Here is a 19,783-nt window from a genome sequence, read left to right as displayed (position 1 = left end):
ATTAAAGGTGGCAAAAGTATGAGCTCTAGGAAATTCCATATAGGCAAGTGATCTATTGATACGTGCTGATGGCAGTCTAGGCTAAGATCTAATAGCAGGAGGAGTAGAGATAGATCTTGCAGGAGTATTTGTTACTACTACTCTCCTAAATGGTGATAAAGATATTCTAGTCTTCCTTCTTCTAGGCTTTGAAAGTGAAAGCTCTTGGCATTGAAAATTACCTCTAGAAGATGTCCTTGTCTCAGCTCTGGCCATGAATCACTGCAACTTTAGTCTGGAACCAGATATGTGTTTGAAGCTCAGAGTCACCAAGTACTTTGAAGAATGGGCCTCTTGAAGGTTTAAACACCAAAGCCAGTACTATCTCTTCAGTATTAATCTTGAAATCTTCCCTTTTGACACCAGTAGACTTGAAATTTCCTAAGATGAGTCCCACCAGGCATGCCAAAAACTGTTGTCACTTAGGTTTTCACCCTTGTCCAAAGCCTATGCATGAGGACAACCTAGTGAAACATGGAAACAACCTCCAAGCTGTGGGACTTGAATTGTGAGGTTGAGTCTCCAGACAAGGCCAGCTTCCTCTTACTATCAGGGTGCACCTAAGTACTCTTGGAGGGGAAAAGGGAGAAGGGAGCATGAAGCAAATCTACCTAATCTAATCTAAAGAGGTGATGCACCAAAATAGAGTGTTCAGACCAATCTCTACCCATACATGCACTATCGAACCAGAATAAAACCAAGGATATACGCATTCATACTTGCTTTAATCTAATAACCACATACAGATTAGAGAACCAGAATGAATGACACAAGGAAAGAGAAGATTCACTTATACATCATTCATAGGCAAAAAGAGATACAATCATGCAGGTTACAAATATCCACAAAACACTAGTGGAGACAAATAGTTCTTGCACTTTCACGCCAATGATTGAAGGAGATAAGGTAGTATGTCATATAGTGTAGAGGCACAGGGGAATTTACACTAGAATTGCAGAGCAATAGAAGAGAACAATAGAGAATGATTCGACCTTAACAAAATCTATAAAAGTTGCCTTTACAGTTCAAGCATAACTGAGATCTCTTCTAGCTAAAGTGACTTCACATCTGCCTGCCATTAAGTCCTACAGAGAACAATCAAGGGGAAATCTGATTTGGATGTGGATCTAGACACAATGATTTGGAACAGGGCCCTGAGAAGATAGAAACAGTGACATTAATTGTCCTGGCTAGGTAGATGGGTCAAAATATGGGTGATGGAGTGTTCTTCTTGTTCTGTATTCATTTCATGGTAGTTGGATCAATCATGAAGATTAGATCGTGCAACAAACCTGATTCCTTATCATTTTTGGTGCATGAATAAGTAGGGTCAACCAGTCAACCTATTTTTGTAAGCAGGACGGACCACGTGGACCAACAACCTCTTTTTATTTTGCCACCTCATGGAAGTCCTACATAGTTGACCATCTCTTTCATCACTAACCATGCCAACTCCTCAAACTCTAGCTGTGACGGTTACACTAACTGCCAGTCGTTAATTGTCTCCCTTGGTTGGGCCCACAAGAAACGCATCACCAAGGTACTATGTCACTATGAATATCTTCCTCGTAGCTCTCCATAGCAAGATAGTGCCCACCATGGATCTTTCTTGATCTAACGATTGTGGAGACTTGTCGTATTCTATGCTTTGCTTTTCAACTTTTGGGCCTGCGAAATGTTGTTAGCACACCTGGTATCTACCTAGCATAACTTGGCATCATCCTTGAGGTTCATGAGATAACACAAGCCCACCTTGCATGTGTCACTGAGGTGTTATGTCGCTATGGTATATAGTGTGCAACTTTCAATAGCACAATAACGCCAACCATCGATCTTCCTAAAATTTGACGATCGTGAAGATTCGTCGTAATACTATGCTTGTTCTTACCCTAGGCTCATCATACCTAGTGCCATCTTGGCAATTGTAGCACACTCAAATGACACCTGGCAATCCTTGGCACACATACCTTGGTGAGACCTCGCCCCCTTGATCCACATGGCGAAAGGGCGCTATGTCGCTATGGTTAAAATTCTCACAGTTCTCCATAGTGAGATAGCACCTATCATAGATCTACCTTAGATCTACAGTGATCTACAAAATTGTACAACTACATATCGAGCTGGCTAAATGGACCAATAAAAATATGCCATCGTATTCTAACCCATCTGACAATTTCCACTGAGGATGAGATGTACTATCACTTTGAAGAAGGGCAAGCCTATTACGTCATCTATGCCATGTGTCGTCGAGGTGTTATGTCGCTATGGGTATCTATCGTGCAACTCTCAATAGCGACATGATGCCAACCATGGATCAAATAAACATCTATAGTGCTCAAACTCTTTGCAGGACTGCATACCTGGTTAATTGGATGGGCCAATAAGATCTGCCTACATACTCTAACCTGTCTGACAGCTACCATGGAAGACAAGCCACCTATTCATCTTGCAGCCCACAAGATGGAAACAGACCCACATGCCATGCATCACCAAGGTGGTATGTTGCTATGATTAAAATTAACGTAGTTCTCCATAGCAAGATAGTGCCCATCGTTGATCTGAACTGATCTAATGGTGAGCAAGAGAGATTTGACTTCTTAGTGCATAGCCAATAGGAACTGGCCACGTGCCAACTGTCTGACGAACCCCTATCTGCAGCCTGCCAAGGAAAGTAGGACCCATAATCCATGTAGTTATACTTAGCCAATGAAAAGATGAATCCATCACCAACGTGTCTAACAAATCCTTGTTGATATCTGATAGGGCACACCTGGAACCCACCGCACTTCCAAAATTTGCCACAGGATCACTTTCTGTCTGGGTGCTATGTTGCTAACAGCAAGAAGATTAGAATTTTTTATAACACCATGGCACCCATCATGGAACTGGAAAAACTTGGCCCCAGAGAAATAATCAAGAAAAAGGGGACCCACCTGACACGCGGCAGAAGGGCGCTATGTCGCTAACATATCCACCGTGCAACTCCCCATGGCGAGATACTACCAATCGTAGATATTCTTTAGATCTTACGATGGAAGACTTGCGAGCTGTAGAACATATTATAAGGTTTGATCAGGCATTTAAAATAATATTAACTCTACACACTAGCCGTTGGTGGGTAAACATTTGAAATTTGAATCTTGGCGGGGGCGTAAAAAATGATAACAAGTTGATTTAGATGTAATTCAATGTTAAGGGATCCTTAAGAATGTAACTTATTATGTATGTATGTTATGTTTACTTTCACTTGTATTATTTGTATTGCTTCCGTTACTATGTATAAGTTGTAAATGGTTTTTACTTTCATGATTTAAAAAAAAATTGTTTGGCAAACGTAGTAAAACTTTAGGTTAATTCTTTTGGATCCCTTGTTAGGGCGTTACATATTCTCACATGAAATTTTGACATTATTCAACATAGGAATAAAATGGACAAGGCCATGGGATTGATTGCACTGAATATTTTAGATAATCTACTATTTCACTTGGATGGTTTGACCACTCCACAGGCTTATTGGCTCAAATTTTAGACTTTTTTTGGCACAATGAATGAGTTGCAGGCACTTCAACTTGATGTAGATTTGACTTCTTCGACACCTGATAGCTTTCTCACCATTGAAAACTTCTTGATGAAATTCAAATCTTTGCATACACTTTTGCAAGGATGTGGGAAAACCAAGATAGATGAGTGTATCTTTTTGATACTCTCAAAGTTGGGGGGATAGTATTAGATCTTATCTTCTACTTTCTACTCCACTATGGATCCCTTGGGTGATAGACACAAGATGCCTTCATTTGAGATATTTTTTGATTGGTTAACTTATGAATATTCCAAAATTAATTAGATGGATTCACTTTTAGGTTCACAGTCACAGGCATTTCTTTTCAAGGATACACAAGAGTAGAAGTTGAAGTAGATATCAAATCCCTCTTCTACTAGTCCATCATCTTCTAAGAAGAAGGAGAAAAAGAAGACTAAGACTCCTACCTGTTCCTATTGTCAAAAAGGATCTCTTGATGAGGCACATTTTTTTCAGAAGAGATTTGATGGCTATGAGAAACAAATTACAAATTTGCAAGCTCTTTTTTAGAAAAACACTATTTCTTCTCCATCCTCTTCTACCTCACAAAGGTCTACCTTACATCGAATCTTGGAAAGGGTCATGTGTTACAAGCTTCCATTGCATCTCCTTCACAGGTTCCTTGGATACTGGATTCAGGTGCTTCTCACCATATGACGTCTTCTCAAGGTGTCTTCTCTACTCTTGAGGCTTCTCCTATTCCTCATATTCTCATGGGGAATAATACTTCCCTACTAGTCTATGGGAAAGGTTCAATTCACATCTAGGATGGTATATTCAATGATGGTATGTTTCATCTTTTTCTGCCAACATTCTCTCAATTTCTTAGATTACACATAGTAGATTAGGGAAGATAGTTGAGTTCACTACTGATTTAGTTTTCTTTAAAGATTGTGCCATAAGAGGCCTTATTGCTATAGGGATAATTGATTCTTGCACCCATCTCTATACATTCTCACACTTTTTCCCACCATCTCCTTTTTTAGAGAATGCCTCTTCTCTTTCACAGGAGCATCATGTGGTGCAGTCCAAATACTAGAACCTTTGTATTATTCCTAAGATCCCTATTTTGACTACCACACCACATCCAGTTGAGAGCTTTTATCCTCTACAAAATTATTCTTCCACTCTACTTGATCCTCTAGCTTCATTCATTGAGACTCCAGGTACACTTGTTGCAGATACTACAATGGACATTCATGACACTTTCATCACACATGCCTTGGGGATTCTATTTCTAAATCTTCATACTTTTTCCTTTGGGCATCAGCTAGGCCTTCTAGTTTCCCCTCTCATTGAGGGGTTCCCTTGTTATGTGTCCTTATTTCTTCTGCATTGGAGTTTCATTGGTTCAATCATTTCTATAGGAGATCCATCATTCTAGGGGGCTTTGGTGTCTATTCTCATGGGGGGGTTGGTTGTACTTATGGTTTTGAGAGAGTCTCTTGAAACATTTTTCGTGGAAGTTGTCCTTGGGGGGTCTTTTTGAGGCCTTCCTTCTTTCCTTCATTTTTTCAACATATTTTTTTACCTCTTTTTCCAGGAGGTTTGTTCCCATGAGGTTTTCCCTCTTTCTCTATTTTTAGAGGTTGCATTTATTTGCATTGTACATGGGTACCTAACATGGCCTTGTTTTTGGGACCCATTCTATATTTTCTCTTAGTTTGTGAGCTTAAGGCATTCCCCTAAGTTGCACTTAAGGGGGGGTGTTAGAGTAAATAATTAATTATTTATTATTTTACTTAATCTTACTTAGGTTAATGCATGTAGTTAATAGTTGTAGTGATGAGTTGTTGACAACATGGGAGTTTGTTCCCTTCTAGCATGTTCCACCTTTTTGTGGAAGTGTGCTTGATTGTCAACCTTATCTTCTACCACCTTCTAGATTGTTTTACAAGCTTCCTTGAGGCCTCTATATTTAGTCTCTCTCTCATTCTAAATTCATCCATTCACATAGCAATTTGATTTTCCTATTGTGAAATATTTTCTCTTGGATTGTTTCCTTGAAGCTCTTGCTCCTTCAGTTTCTCTTCAACAAGCTATTTGCATGCAAGTGATCTTGGCAAGATGTGGAGTTGGATTTTATCAAGTCCTACATGACCAACCTATTTCTATCTTTAGCAAGAGTTTAATTTTTTTTGAGTTGAACTATGATATAAATGAGAAGCAAGCTTATTCTTTGGTTAAATTTGTCAAAATGTTTCACCCATATCTAGTAGGCACTAGCATTATTGCTTATGTTCTCAACACAATAGTTAAAGACATATTCAAATAGACTAAAACCACTGGGAGAAGATGCATATGGATTAATAAAATCCAAAATGCTAACATTGATATTCAAATAACCAAACTAGTCAGAGGTTAAGGATTGGTGAAACTTATGGTAGATGCTAAACTAGAAGCATCACAAATCAATTAGGTGGAAGAAAACTATAACCTAGTTAGCATAGAAAATTATCCTTGGTATAGCAATGTTGTTTATTATTTGAGAACCATGAAAAGCTATGATAATTGGAGTGAAAATTAAAGAAAGAATAGTTGTATCTAAATATGTTCTTATTAAAGAAGATTTATATTGGAAAATAAATATGGCATATTACATTTATGCTTTGATACTTATCAAGGACCTATTATTCTAAAATAATTGCACGAAGCAGTCTATGGATGGCATTTCTATGCCCAAACTACTACAAACAAGATTTTGAGAGTAGGATATTATTGGTCTCATCTCTTCAAAGATTGTTGCAACTATTAAAAAAAATGTGAAGCATGTCAAAGGTTTTCATATAAATTAAAATATGATGGAGCTTTTCCCCTTATGAATTTACAAGCACAAGAACCATTTTAGATATGGGGAATAGACTTCATAGGAAAGATCAATAATAAGTCAAGTAGTAGATTTAGTTGGATTTTAGTTGCTATAAACTATTTCACTAAATGGGTTGAAATTATCCCAACTAGAAGATCTACTAGTACTTTTGTTATAGATTTTCTAATGAATCATATATTAACAAGATTTGGTGTTCCTAGAAAAATCATTTTTGATAGTGGGATGTGCTTTAGATCAGAAGAATTCACAAACTTTTGCACTAAAAATGGGATCATAGTGTCATATTCATCCCCTTACCATCCACAAGGAAATGGTAAGGCAAAATAAACTAATAAAAGTATCCTTAAAATTATAAAAAGCATGTTGGATATCAATAAAAGAATTTGGGACTCAAAGTTATATTTGGTTGTTTGGACAGATATGATAATAAGAAATGAGTAAATTGGATTCTCATCATTTGAAATGTATATGGTTAGGAAGAAAGAATCCCTGAAAACAACTTATGACCAGTGTATAGATTCATTAGAACTAAGCAGCTTGAGGATATTGATTTTATGGATGAAAGAATTGTTGCCCTATAAGAATTAGATGAAAAAGAAGAGAAGCATTGCAACACAACCTTGAAAGACAAAAGGTTGTGAAATACTTACATGATAATAAATCTTCAAAAATAATCTTTAATGTGGGAGACTGGGTGTTAAAATGAAATGTTAAAGACCAAGACAAGGGAAAGCATGGAGAATTTGATCCCTTGTGGTTAGGACCTGTATTATATTTGATAAAGATGGAGAACATTCATTTCTTCTTCAAGAAATAGATAGGCAAATATTGGAGTTTCCTATTCATGGACAATATATAAACCCTTTTTCTCTTAGTTGATTATATATTTATTGTTCCTTATTAAGTAGGGCTGACATTTTTTGTATTTGGTTTTTGTTTTTATCCCAGAGATAACTAGATTCTCACCATATCTGAAAGGGAAAAGAATTCCTAGAAAAAGCCACTGATGGAGCCTAAAATTTGAGTGCTCTTACCAAGTTTCACAAAATTAAGATCAATCCCTTAACAAATTTTCAATTTCGTGATTTCAAGATATATGAAAATTAAGACTTTGATTTCACAATTTCATGACCAAGTCTCTTATGATTCTCTGATTTCATGATTTTAAAACTAGACTTTCAAATGTACTTTGATTTTGTGAAATTGACAAGGAAGATGTCTTTGGTCTCTAATTTTTCAATGTTGATTCCAATGGTTCTTTGACATTTAGTAATTTTGAGGATTACAAAGAAGCATTTATTTCATTAATTATCTAGCAAAAGAGGTTATGTCAATGATTTATTTCATTTGTCCAATTTTCTTTCAAATATCACATTAATAAAGGATGGCTCATGCTAAAGATTTGAAGGAAATATGGGCATTAAGTGTGTCCTATCTTGATCATAGATATAAGGGCATTTGGTCAGTTTATTATTTTATAGAAAAATATTCTTGTACGATTTTTTTTGTTTGTTTTGTAGGGTGGGAGATTAATTTAGTAATTATTAAAGTTGACTCTCTTCTCCAATTTGGAATGCACTAGTCATATCAAAAATTGAAAATTAAGAATGACTTTGTGGAAGGTAAAATTAGTATCAACTCACTTTCATGTGTTATTACATTTTGTTTGGGGCTCTCCCCCTTAATTACAAATATTTTTTATTACAATCAATTTCTCCTTGAGAACTTTTGCCAACTCTAGAGTATTTTTAAGTCTACAAATAAAAATCATTATTTCATTACAAGTTAAGGTACAACCACCTAGGTCTTGTAGAGCCTAAAGTGTGGAGATTGAATAAAGTTAAGATTTGATCTTCTTCATTTGCTAAAATTGTGTTGAGTTTCCCAACATTGAGTAGGAAAGCTTGTAGGAAGTCAACCAAATTATTTTTGCACCAATAGATCTACAATGATTTTTTGCACAAGCATCCATCAACCAAGGTTTTGTCATCTTTAAAATTTGTTTAATCCTTCATCACTAAACCTAAAGTTTAGATAAATAACCAAAATTCATACCAAAAATTTGCAATAATTGCATTGATGCATATGATATAACAATGAAACTCATCCAATAGGATGATATTTCTAATATGAACCTCTACATATGAGGTTATAATAATTTGAACATATAATACCAACTTACTAAAATCAAAAATTTCCCACAAATAGAAACTCTACACAAGAATAGCTCTTATTGAAAACACAAAACTAGAAAACTAGAAATATAAATATTTCTGGGTGATGCAATATTTCCCTTACACCCAAGATGCTCTTGCATCAAACATCCTTTCATAAATTATCTATTTTATTAGATTACAAGATCCAACACTCTTCCCTAAGCTTTTTGCATACACTATTGCTTAACTAATATCTCCTTGTTGTTAGAAGTATTTAACCTTGATTATATTCCTTATGATGTCAATGTCTATGTAGTCATCATAAGGAGGACATACATACACCCTCCTTGTACTATAGTTTATGTTTTACACACTTTTACTTTTACATTGCAACATGACACTCCCTAACAAGTATCAATGATAGTTCTGTTAGAGTAATTATGTGTCTACACTTTTTAATTAAATCACTTTGATTTAATTAAATAAGTTGTCTATTACTCTAGTTTTCTTAAACTATCTCTTAGGTGCATACAATTAATATTTTATATTAATTATAATGTGCAACCTAGCTATTTTAGGCTTTAGGTTACCTTTTTCGAGTTTAGATCTCCTTTTATAAGGATTGATCTCTTTGTAATTCATTGAATCCATTGAATAATATTTTCTTCATCTAAATATAATTTTTCATATTTTTCAAATCAAACCCTTGCCTCTTCTTATCTTTTTCCTCTCCATGATAGGTTTTGTACATTTAGTTATTCTTGGGCTACATGGATTTGATTGGCATATTTTTTCAAATCCTACAAGTTCTCCATCCTAGGAAAAGACATTTACAAACACACACACACGCGCGCATTTATCTTTATGAATAATATACCCTTCTCTATCCATAGAGAGCATAGACATATTTATACTTTATAGTGACACTAAGGAATTGATCTAGGGGTATATGCACATACACACACATGCATGAAAAATCCACTAACGGGTCCACATGATTGACTATCAGGCACACAAACCTACTAGAACATTTGATCCTTCGTTTTTTGTGATTCATGATAAGGCACACAAATCTGACTAGAAAATATAATCATGCTCTCTCTATCTTTCTCATTATTTCATGTTAGTATAATATAATCATGAGGGATATCATCCTTTTTAGTGCTCTTTTCTTTCCTATTTGATCATTTATGCTTTATAACATCCTTCCAAATATGATATTAGTGGGAGGAATTATTTTTTTTCGAGGTACCTTTCAATATTTGGTTTAGACATTTTTGGTCATTTGAATTTGTTTTTTTTTTTCTTTGTTTTCCTTTATTTTCTCTCTCTCTCTCTCTCTTTCCCCTCTTATGCATGGAAATGGGGTTAGGATCCTAGGTTTTGGGGATTATCTCTTTGAGCTTGGTGTTGTTCTATCTTATTATTACTTCTTATTTTCTTCATCTCTTGTCCTTCTTCCTTTATCAAGATTATGACTTGCCTCAAACTCTTGCTAAAGTAAGGACTAAATGTATTACCTTGAACTGGAATCAATCCATTTTCAGACATTTTAGCCCTCCTTAGTGTGGTTTTGGTCTCTCTTTCTCTTCCTAAAATATTTTTCACTTTTATAGGTCATCTCTCTTTTTCTAGCATGACCTTTTAGGTGTTAGTTTATCACCTTTTTGGTCATATCTTTTAGCACTTTCAAATTTTCTTCAATCTTTATGCACATTCTTTAAGACCTCAAGGACCCCTTTTTTAATAACCCCCTTAGGAATAGGTCAACTTTTTTTGGAATAAGTTGACCCAAATTGACATCTTCCCTAAGGGGTGTGAATCTTGGGGCACAAAGTGCCTCCATCTCTCAATTATTTTATTTGGTTCTCGGGTTGGTCTACTATATTCCTTTTTTGCATCAATTTTCTTCCTTCAAGGTGGTAGTTTAGTTTATCTTCTAAGGAAGATATCTATCATCCAAATCATTCTTGAGTTCTTCCATTCTTTATCAAGGAACATCACATGCATTCATATTAATGAGGTCTTGAGTTCTATGTCTTCATTTTTGTTTCTTTGAGTAAAGGCTATTATTTGATCACATATTAAATCTAGTTACATCTATAAAGGTAATTGTATTTTTTTTATATAGAGTCATATTGCATGCTAGTATTTTTTTTATCAGTATTTTATATCTCAATTTGAAGGTTGATTCCACAATCTAGGCCTTGACCAAGGAAAGCCCCTAATCAAACCAAAACAAAAACAAAGTTTTACTGTGTGTAGGAGCAAGATAACAAAATTGTGGCCACATATTTAAAAACTACTCACCGAGACCTTTTCAAACAAGTTGGGTTGATTTTGTTATAGTGCATAGGGAACATGCCCATCTTCCCATAATTTTTTTGGACACTTTCACACCAAGTAGACTTGTTCTTAGAGGTCTAATAAAAATAGGTTTTTTCTGAGTTCTATTCATGATTGCAAATTCATAGTCATAAATTTAGTCACAATTTTGGATCTATAATTTTCCAAGAAAAAATGTATATTCCCTTACACATTTCAAGTTAAGTCATTTATCCTTGATTTTTTCTCTTAGCATAGACCTATTTCCATATTTTAATTGGGTTGATTGCACATATTTAGAACCTAGATCTATATTACTCATGTCATTTAATCAATCAGTTCAATTTACATTCACATTATAGATCTAAAGTCAATTAACATTACATGAACACAAACAATCCTCTTTCATGAAGTACACAAAATCAAAGGTTCCTATGCAATTTGATTAGTATATACTCTTGGGGTTACATTTTTCCATATCTAGTTCTTTCACAATTGTCAATTTCATGAAGTTGTGACATGGATTGAAAAGTTTGAAAATAATTATTAAAATCACTTTTTTTTGTTTAAACTTGTTAGTTTAGGAAAAATTAAAGTTTAAATACAATTAAAATTCATTTAGATACATGAATTCATAGTTATTTAAGTTTTGATACCTGGTCACAAGTTTCTACACACTTTTCTCCTTTAGAAACTTATTGAAATATGCATAGTGTTGCTTGATGTGTTCCTCGTTGGAATTAACAATGGGAAAGTAAACTCTAAGATGGGGGGCAGGGGGTGTTGAATTAGCACTTCAAAACTTTAACCATAAAAACATTCACCACACATCTATCTCATAATTTTCATGTAAATTGAAATAGCTAGCTACATATGTTCATCCATAGCATGAAACAAATAACACATAATACAATAAATTTATTACCCAGAAAGTCTCCAATGAGAAGGTAAAACTAGAGTGGGGATGACACCCACAAATCTTCATTACTAAAATTGTAAAGTGTATCCAATGAAGGTTATAATTTTTTGATCATAAAATATGATCTACCCTATGAAAGGTCTACCCTATTAAAGGCTTGAAAAGTCTATTAAATCTTACCCTGTAAAAGGATTCCAACACCCTACTAAAAGTGTGCCTTGTTAGAGGACTTAAACTTACAATAAAGTAAACACCTTGTTAAAGGATTTACAAAAGCTTGCTAGGACTACTCGATTAAGAGATTTGAACTGATTCACGTGTTAAAATGTTTCAACATTGATCCTTCAATTAGCACTATGTTGCTAGATGTCAGATCTTCTCTTTCCTAGTGTGAACTTGATCCTTCTTATTAGATATATCTCATTTTTCCTCTCTTCTTTCCTCTATTTTCTCTAAATGATTCTACAATTCATAACATGATCATAGCCTCCTTAGTCACCATGAATACTCTCTTTGTACTTAGCATTCACCCTTCTCTTCTCACCTGTACATAAAAACTCTTTAGGATTTTCCCTCATTAAGAAGGCTTAGGTGAGCTAGGGTTAGGTAGGAATCAACAATTATGATTCACCCATTTTGAGACTTAGAACATCCCTTAATTTGATTGGTTGCATGCATTGTATAGGGATTCTCAATATAGCTTCATATATATCTTCTAGAATCATAAAATAATCCTCAAGTCAGCCCAAAAATGGTTTACATAGGAGTTTATGCCATTACAAACAACTATGCTTAAAATTGTTCACTTAGCACTTCAAGACTCTGATGCTCAACATCCACTATATTCTTAATGTTGTAACTCATCTCCTGAATGACTTGGCATCCACTATTTTAATTGGCATATGAATCACTTGGCATATATGACTTTCTTGGCACTTGAGTGACTTGACACATACCATCTACTCGACACATATTGGTGCTCGACACTAACTACATATATTGCTTGGCATACACTACTTACTTGGCACATACAAAGTTCTATTAAGTAATGACTTAAGTGTTTTATCACTACCTTGTCAAAACCAAAATGAGATCAAAAATCTCCCCCTTTGACATGAGTGGAAAAAACACTTTGTCATGCACACACAACCTAACTTATGTGCATAACTCAGGTAACCTATATTCCATACAGAATTTAAAATTTTCAAAATTTTGCACAACTGATGACTGAACTATCATACCTCTACAAAAGTATTTCACTCCCCCTGAGTTGAGTTTTCCTTACTATTGTTGAATTTTATATAACTCCTACTAAGTAAATATGTTTTACTATTGTTGTCCCTTGTTTCTATCTCAAAATTGTATTTCCCCTTACTTGTAAAAACCTTATAATTATAATCCCCCTTTTTTGACATTTATGTAATTTGGGTGGTACACTGATAGTGTGTTTGTCTAGAAATGTTTTGTGGATCTCCATGATTATTTTCAATGTTGCATCCCAATTATTGCATGCTACCTCTAGAGATAGATATTGAACATCTAGCTAGGTAGCAAGGTCAACTAAGCCATCATGTATAGAAAGTTCATTATCTTTCTTCAACAATGTTTTAGTGAAGGCTAGTTCCTTATGAAATACTTCCATGTGTAGGGTCAACATGGATTGGATACTAATCAAGATTGCCCTTATGTTTTCATATTGTGAATGTAATGCTACTAGTTAATATTGAGTAGAAATTAATTTCTAAAAATGAGTTTGACTTTGACCCGAAGATAGTTTCAATGTTGTATCTATGGATTGTAGATCTCCTTGCTGTTAGACAATAGCCCTTTGTACTTCTTGTGTGAATAAATTCACATCACAAAGCTTTGTGTATAGAGAAAAGATATTCTCCAACACCTTTTTCAAATCCTCCATCTTGGTTGCTAAGTCAACTTGTCTTAATGCAATAGCACTAGAAATTTGTTTGAGAACTTTAGAGTGAAACTTCCTTTCAGACTATTCCAATAGTTTGGTGTTTGCATCTAGGTCTTCATCACTAATTTTCTCAACAATATTCACCAATTGCTCAAGAATAGGTTTCACTTCATTGGGGGCTGGGAGGATAAAAGCATCAAGAAATATGTCTTTTATTTCATGAAGAACTTTCTTTTGCTTGTTCTCCCTTCTTAGAAACTCTTGTTGTTTCTTCATGTGTAGAGCTTCCTATAGAATGTTCAATGGCGATTGTGGATAGATCAAAATTGGGTAGTTAAATCACCTCATTAAGATGCACATCTCTATAAGATATCTCTTTTGAGCTCCTTGATGTATTTTCACTTGGCTTGGATATCTGCAATGGTGTGGCTTGAGTGCTCAGCCTCTAAAGAACTTGACTACTAGTAGGAGTCACTGTAACTAGTAAGGTAATTAGAATTTGGACAGAAATTTGTTCCTCTAGAATAGTAGTCACCTTCAATTCTTTAGGATTTTCCATCTAACTATCCTCTTTCTTCTCTTCACTTTGTGTTTGTGGTGTAGGTGCAGGACTTGCTTGCTAACCTAATCTAATTTTAGTTCCATCTTGCTTAATTATAAGTAATGCTTGCTTGTGAGAAATGAATGGCACTAGAGGTAATGCAGCCTTTTTTGTAGTAACACCTTGTTGTTCAGTTCTTTCACTCTATGTTTCTACAACTTTTACCTCTAGGGGCACACTAGATGTGTCTATTTGTTTCTCCCCTACTATTGCCATATCTGCCTTTTCAATTTTATCAATTCTCACCAGTAAAAGATTTGTGCATAACTGTGTTGCCATGTTAGAACTCTTCAATAACTTTTTTAAATCATCTTCAGTCAAAGGATTCATATTCTGAGAAGAATTTTTAGTAACATTTTTTATTTGTATTGAGTCCTACTGACTCACTTGGTCTACATGTGGAGAATTATTGCTTGACACTTGTACCTTAGGTAAACTTTGATCATCTTGTTGCTCTTCTTTAGTTGTAGCCTCTTCTTCTAGTGCTTCCTTAGTTCCTCCCACACTACCATCTTTGACTAACTCATCTTTTGCAATCTTTCTTTCTTGTTCTATTGTCTCTTGTTCTACTTGCTTAAGGTCTTGTAATGTTTTCTCACCTTTCTCTATTATTACAAGAGTGGGTAACTTATAAATGGATCTCCAAATAGCTATGATTTTGGTTATCACATCCTCAATCTACTTATTCAGTATATGAGAAGCTCTATATTTAGGCAAAAATTTTGTTTTGTACTTTTACATAGCCCTAGTAATCTATCTTTTGTCCAATTCTAGCATTACTTGGGCTAAAACTTGATTCCCTAATTTTTCTTTTTGTTTGTAGGCTATATGGCTATTCCTTCTCAATGTGGTCATAAAGACTCTTAAGTAATGATTTGTAAATCTATATAGGAGTTGATTTTAATGTAGTCATCATCACATATATAGCTTCCTCTATAGTATTTTGTTCAACTTTTTCTATCTTATCAAAATCTATGTGTGCAAAACTAGACAAATCTGAATTTAATTTTATATTGGCACACAAATTATCTAAATTAGAGGAGGGACTATGGATTACCACCTTTAATTTACTCATGTAATCAGATTTTTTCTTCTCCTCATTTGACTTAGCTAGAGCTACATATATTCTCCTTTCATATGTCTTCTTAACAAGTTAGATCAGCTCTTCTGAACTAATGGTTCTTTTTCCTTTAGGTTTCTCAGCAACCTTGACTTTCTTAGTGGCTTCCCTTGTGCTATCCCTAGTAATAGGTATTTTTGGCTTCTATTGTGATAGTTTCATAACCTTCTTCCAGTTTCTCCACTTTAGGCTCTTTAGCCTTTCTTTTTCTTTCTAGCAAGCTTAGGTGCTTCCCCGACTTCTTCTTCCATGTCACCTTCTTCATGAGCTCCCTCATCTTCTCCTTGACCTTGTGTAATTACCAAAGGGTCTTGGACTTGTTCTTCCTCTTCTTCATCTTCATCTTCTTCTCCATCTCCCCCTTTTCCAAATCGTTCTTTCAACTTCTTGACTATTTTGGTCTTTTTCATAAGAATAGTAGTTTTTTTCAAATCCATTGTGATCCTAGACTTGGTTACCTCATAGTTACCAAATGAGGTGACACCTTTATCTATTTCCTCTTCCAGTAAAGTTGTGATAGCTATAGATGCCTCATCGATATTTATCTCATATGGCAAGTGCTTAAGCCATCTAACCCTGGGTAGGACTACCTACACATATGTATAATCAGCATCAACTATAAAACAAACATCATCATAATTTTTCTCAACTAATGGCATTGGAATCCTTGGTCTCTACTTCATAATATTCTTAAAATCCTCAAAATAACTTGTCATTATTGACTCAAAGTTATCCCCAAGTTTCTCTATGTATTCTCCAATTTGAACTGCAATAGAGTTGTTGGTTTTCCAAGAAAATTTACCAAATGATGGAAATGTGTTCTACACATTAAAAGAATATAAAAAATAAGAAAGAGAAAAATTTGCAAGATGCACTCTTATTTTTCCTTATGGCTTGTAATTTTTTAGATAGTTGTTGAAGTTGCAACTCAAAAAGGTCATAGGTGTGGTCTCTCTTTACTATTTTATATCCCAAATCTATAGCCATGCAGGATACATTGCTTAATCTACTAGATTGAAAGAATTTTTGAGCTATCACTCTCACAGAAAAATAAACTACGGGTTATAAGATAAAATCTATAGACATTCCCCTATTATTACATTCTACACCTGTGTTCTTCTCAATTATCCCTTTTGAATCACTTCACATACTCTTGGGTTGATCTAGGGTAGGATACTCTAACACTTGGCTAATGATCCTTTTAGTGATCTTAATGGGTCCATTTTGTAGCCATATGAAATTTTCATGTATTGTACTAAGCACAATCTTGATTCATTCTATCTTGAATAAATTAGGGAAATCTAAGGCATGGGTCAACCCTTTCCTTTCTTTGATTTTATTTTCTTCCCTTAAAACTCCATCATCACAAAATTTATCGTACAATTCCCTAATCTCCACATCACCTATACTTCCAATTTTTCATATGTAACAACACTTGACATCCTAAATCATTAAGACTTTCAGTGGTAACATTGATAGTGCACTAGACAGGTCTCCTTTGTATGCAATTTTAGGTATTTCCCTAAAAGGTGGTTATCTAACCTCATTACTAACTAATTTCACATTCAAATCTTCCTTTCCCTCTTTTCTAACATTTGAAAAAGAGCTTGTTATCATATTTGATCTTAGGGGTTACAAAAAATTAAATAGTGAAACTCTGCACTAGTAAAATACCTTTCCAATCTGATGAATATGTGGAGTTGTAGTTGAATTTGGTTTACAAATGCAAGAATATCCTATTACAATTCTCCTTTGTGGTCTTTGTGATTTCTTTTATCTTGAATGAATGCAAATGAGTCAAGAAATGACTATATAACCCTTAAAATTTTGTAATAAATGCTTAATTCTTACATAGTTATAAGCTCAGTCAATCTAAGGTTTCCACCTCACTTGGCTTATACATGACTTCCACTTTGCTCAGTTCACATAGCATGCTCGATTAATATTACCATACCTTCACAAATTGACATCAACTAAATTTTCATTCATGCTCGATAGTAACTGTGAAATCTTTCATGCTTGGTAACAACATGAAAATTAACAAAACTTAAGATTTCTTCCAGGTTTTACCTATTCCATTGCATCTTAATTGATGCATCTATAATCTTTTCAAAACTTATATTTTTGGAATTGATGTAAAATATATCATTGAGATACTAGTCCCACACATACCTTTTGATTGCCTAGTTCAAGGTGATGTGATCACCTGATCCATTACATGAAGTGACCTTATCTAAAATTGATGTGTTTCAATCTTCCTTCTTCTTCCATGTTTTGTTCATCTACACTTTGACCTTCTCTTTGTCTTTATTGTTTCCATTACTTGGCACTGGTGATTTGGTTGGATAGTTTCTGCTGATATGACTTATCTTCAAATAGCTAAAGCATGTAGTCTTACTCAACCATCTATTGTAGTTGTCTTTGAAATCAGTTATAATTTAATTCTTAGGAACATGTACATACTCTTCACAATAATGATAATTGTAACTTGTGTTGTAATCCCAATTGTCGAATTTTCCATTGTGATGTACCTTTTCTTGCTTGTTTGATGTCCACTTGGCATTAGATCTACATTTGTATTCTTTATGTCCATATTTATGAAAATTGTGACCATATCCTTCAAATCTTTGTGTGCTTAAGGTCTTAGTCCTACATTCATGTGCTTGATGTCCTTTCTTGTTGCACTTATGATAGTAACCCTTGAATTTCTACTTAGGGTTCTAATTTGCATTGTTGCACCTGCAAACATTTGTTATATGACCTATCTTTCCACAATTATGACAAATGGATTTTTAGTTCTCACCTTTTTTATTTCTTTGTTCACCACTTTTAGATGATTCTCCTTCCTTAGTGCTCATATACCCTAATCCAATAGTATCATTGTTAGATCTAGGAGATCTCATCAATTTCTAAAAGTATTTTATGGCTTCATTGGATTTGTTGAAACTTTCACCAAATTCCTTTTCTCTTCTTAGTTCATTCCTTAGTTGTTCATTTTGTAACTCCAAGTTTATGATCTCAATGTCCTTTCCATTCAATTCATTATTTCCAATCATTAGTTGATTCATTCTATCTAGTTGCATGTTAGCAATCCTTTGTACCTCATATGTCTTCTCTTCTAGTCTATTGGTCAGTATTAATTTGTCATCTTCAATCATGACTTTTTCTTCCTCAACTTTATTTTTCTGCTTGGTCACCTCACATACACCAATTGGACTTCTTTTTCTATCTTAAGATTTGTGACCTCTTTAGTTAGGGCACTAATCTTTTCCATCAAACTCACTTGAGTTTCCATATGCAAATAATTTAGTAGTTTTTTCCCTTTGGTAATGTGTGTCATTTTTCTCAATAGCTATCTCTTTCCTTCTCTTCAATGAGAACTTAAACTCATCTCTAGCTTCATTCAACTAATGGCATATAAGATGAATTTCAATCTTCTGGTTATCAATATTCTTTTCCAACTTGTAGACTTTCATCTTCAAGATCTTTCCTCAAAGCTACAAATCTTTCCTTTCTAGAGAGAAAGGCTTTGATACCAATTATTGGAATTAACAATGGGAAAGTAAATGCTAAGAGGAAGAGAGGGTGAATCAACACTTCAAAAATTTAACCATAAAAAACATTCACCACATATCCATCTCATAATGACAAGGTAAAATGGGAGTGGGGATGACACCCACAAATCTTCACTACTAAATTTGTAAAGTGTATCTAATGAAGGTTACAATTTTTTGATAATAAACTATGATCTGCCCTATAAAAGGTCTACCCTATTAAAGGCTTACAAATACTGTTAAATATTATCTTGTTAAAGGATTTCAACACCCTACTAAAAGTGTGCCTTGTTAGTGGACTTCAACTTACAATAAAGTAAGCACCCTATTAAAGGATTTACAAAAGCTTGCTAGGACTACTCAGTTAAGAGCTTTGAATTAATTCACCTGTTAAAATGTTTAAGCATTGATCCTTCAATTAGCATTATTTTTCTAGATGTCAGATCTGCTCTTTCTTGGTGTGAACTTAATCATTCTGATCAAATATATCTCCTCTTTCCTCTCTCTTCTTTTCTCTATTCTCTCTAACTAATTTTTCAATTCATAACATGATCATGACCTCCTTAGTCGCCATGAATTCTCTCTCTATACTTATCATTTTCCCTTCTCTTCTCATCTACACATACAAAGTCTTTATGGTTTTCCCTCCTTAAGAAGACTTAGGTGAGCTAGGGTTAGGTAGGAATCAACAATTGTGATTCACCCATTTTTCTACTTAGAACATCCCTTAATTTGATTGGTTGC

This window comes from Cupressus sempervirens, chromosome 9, assembly GCF_028749045.1.
Source record: "Cupressus sempervirens isolate cs-2001-9-10 chromosome 9, ASM2874904v1, whole genome shotgun sequence".
NCBI classification, from domain to species: domain Eukaryota; kingdom Viridiplantae; phylum Streptophyta; class Pinopsida; order Cupressales; family Cupressaceae; genus Cupressus; species Cupressus sempervirens.
This window is presented reverse-complemented; position numbering follows the sequence as displayed.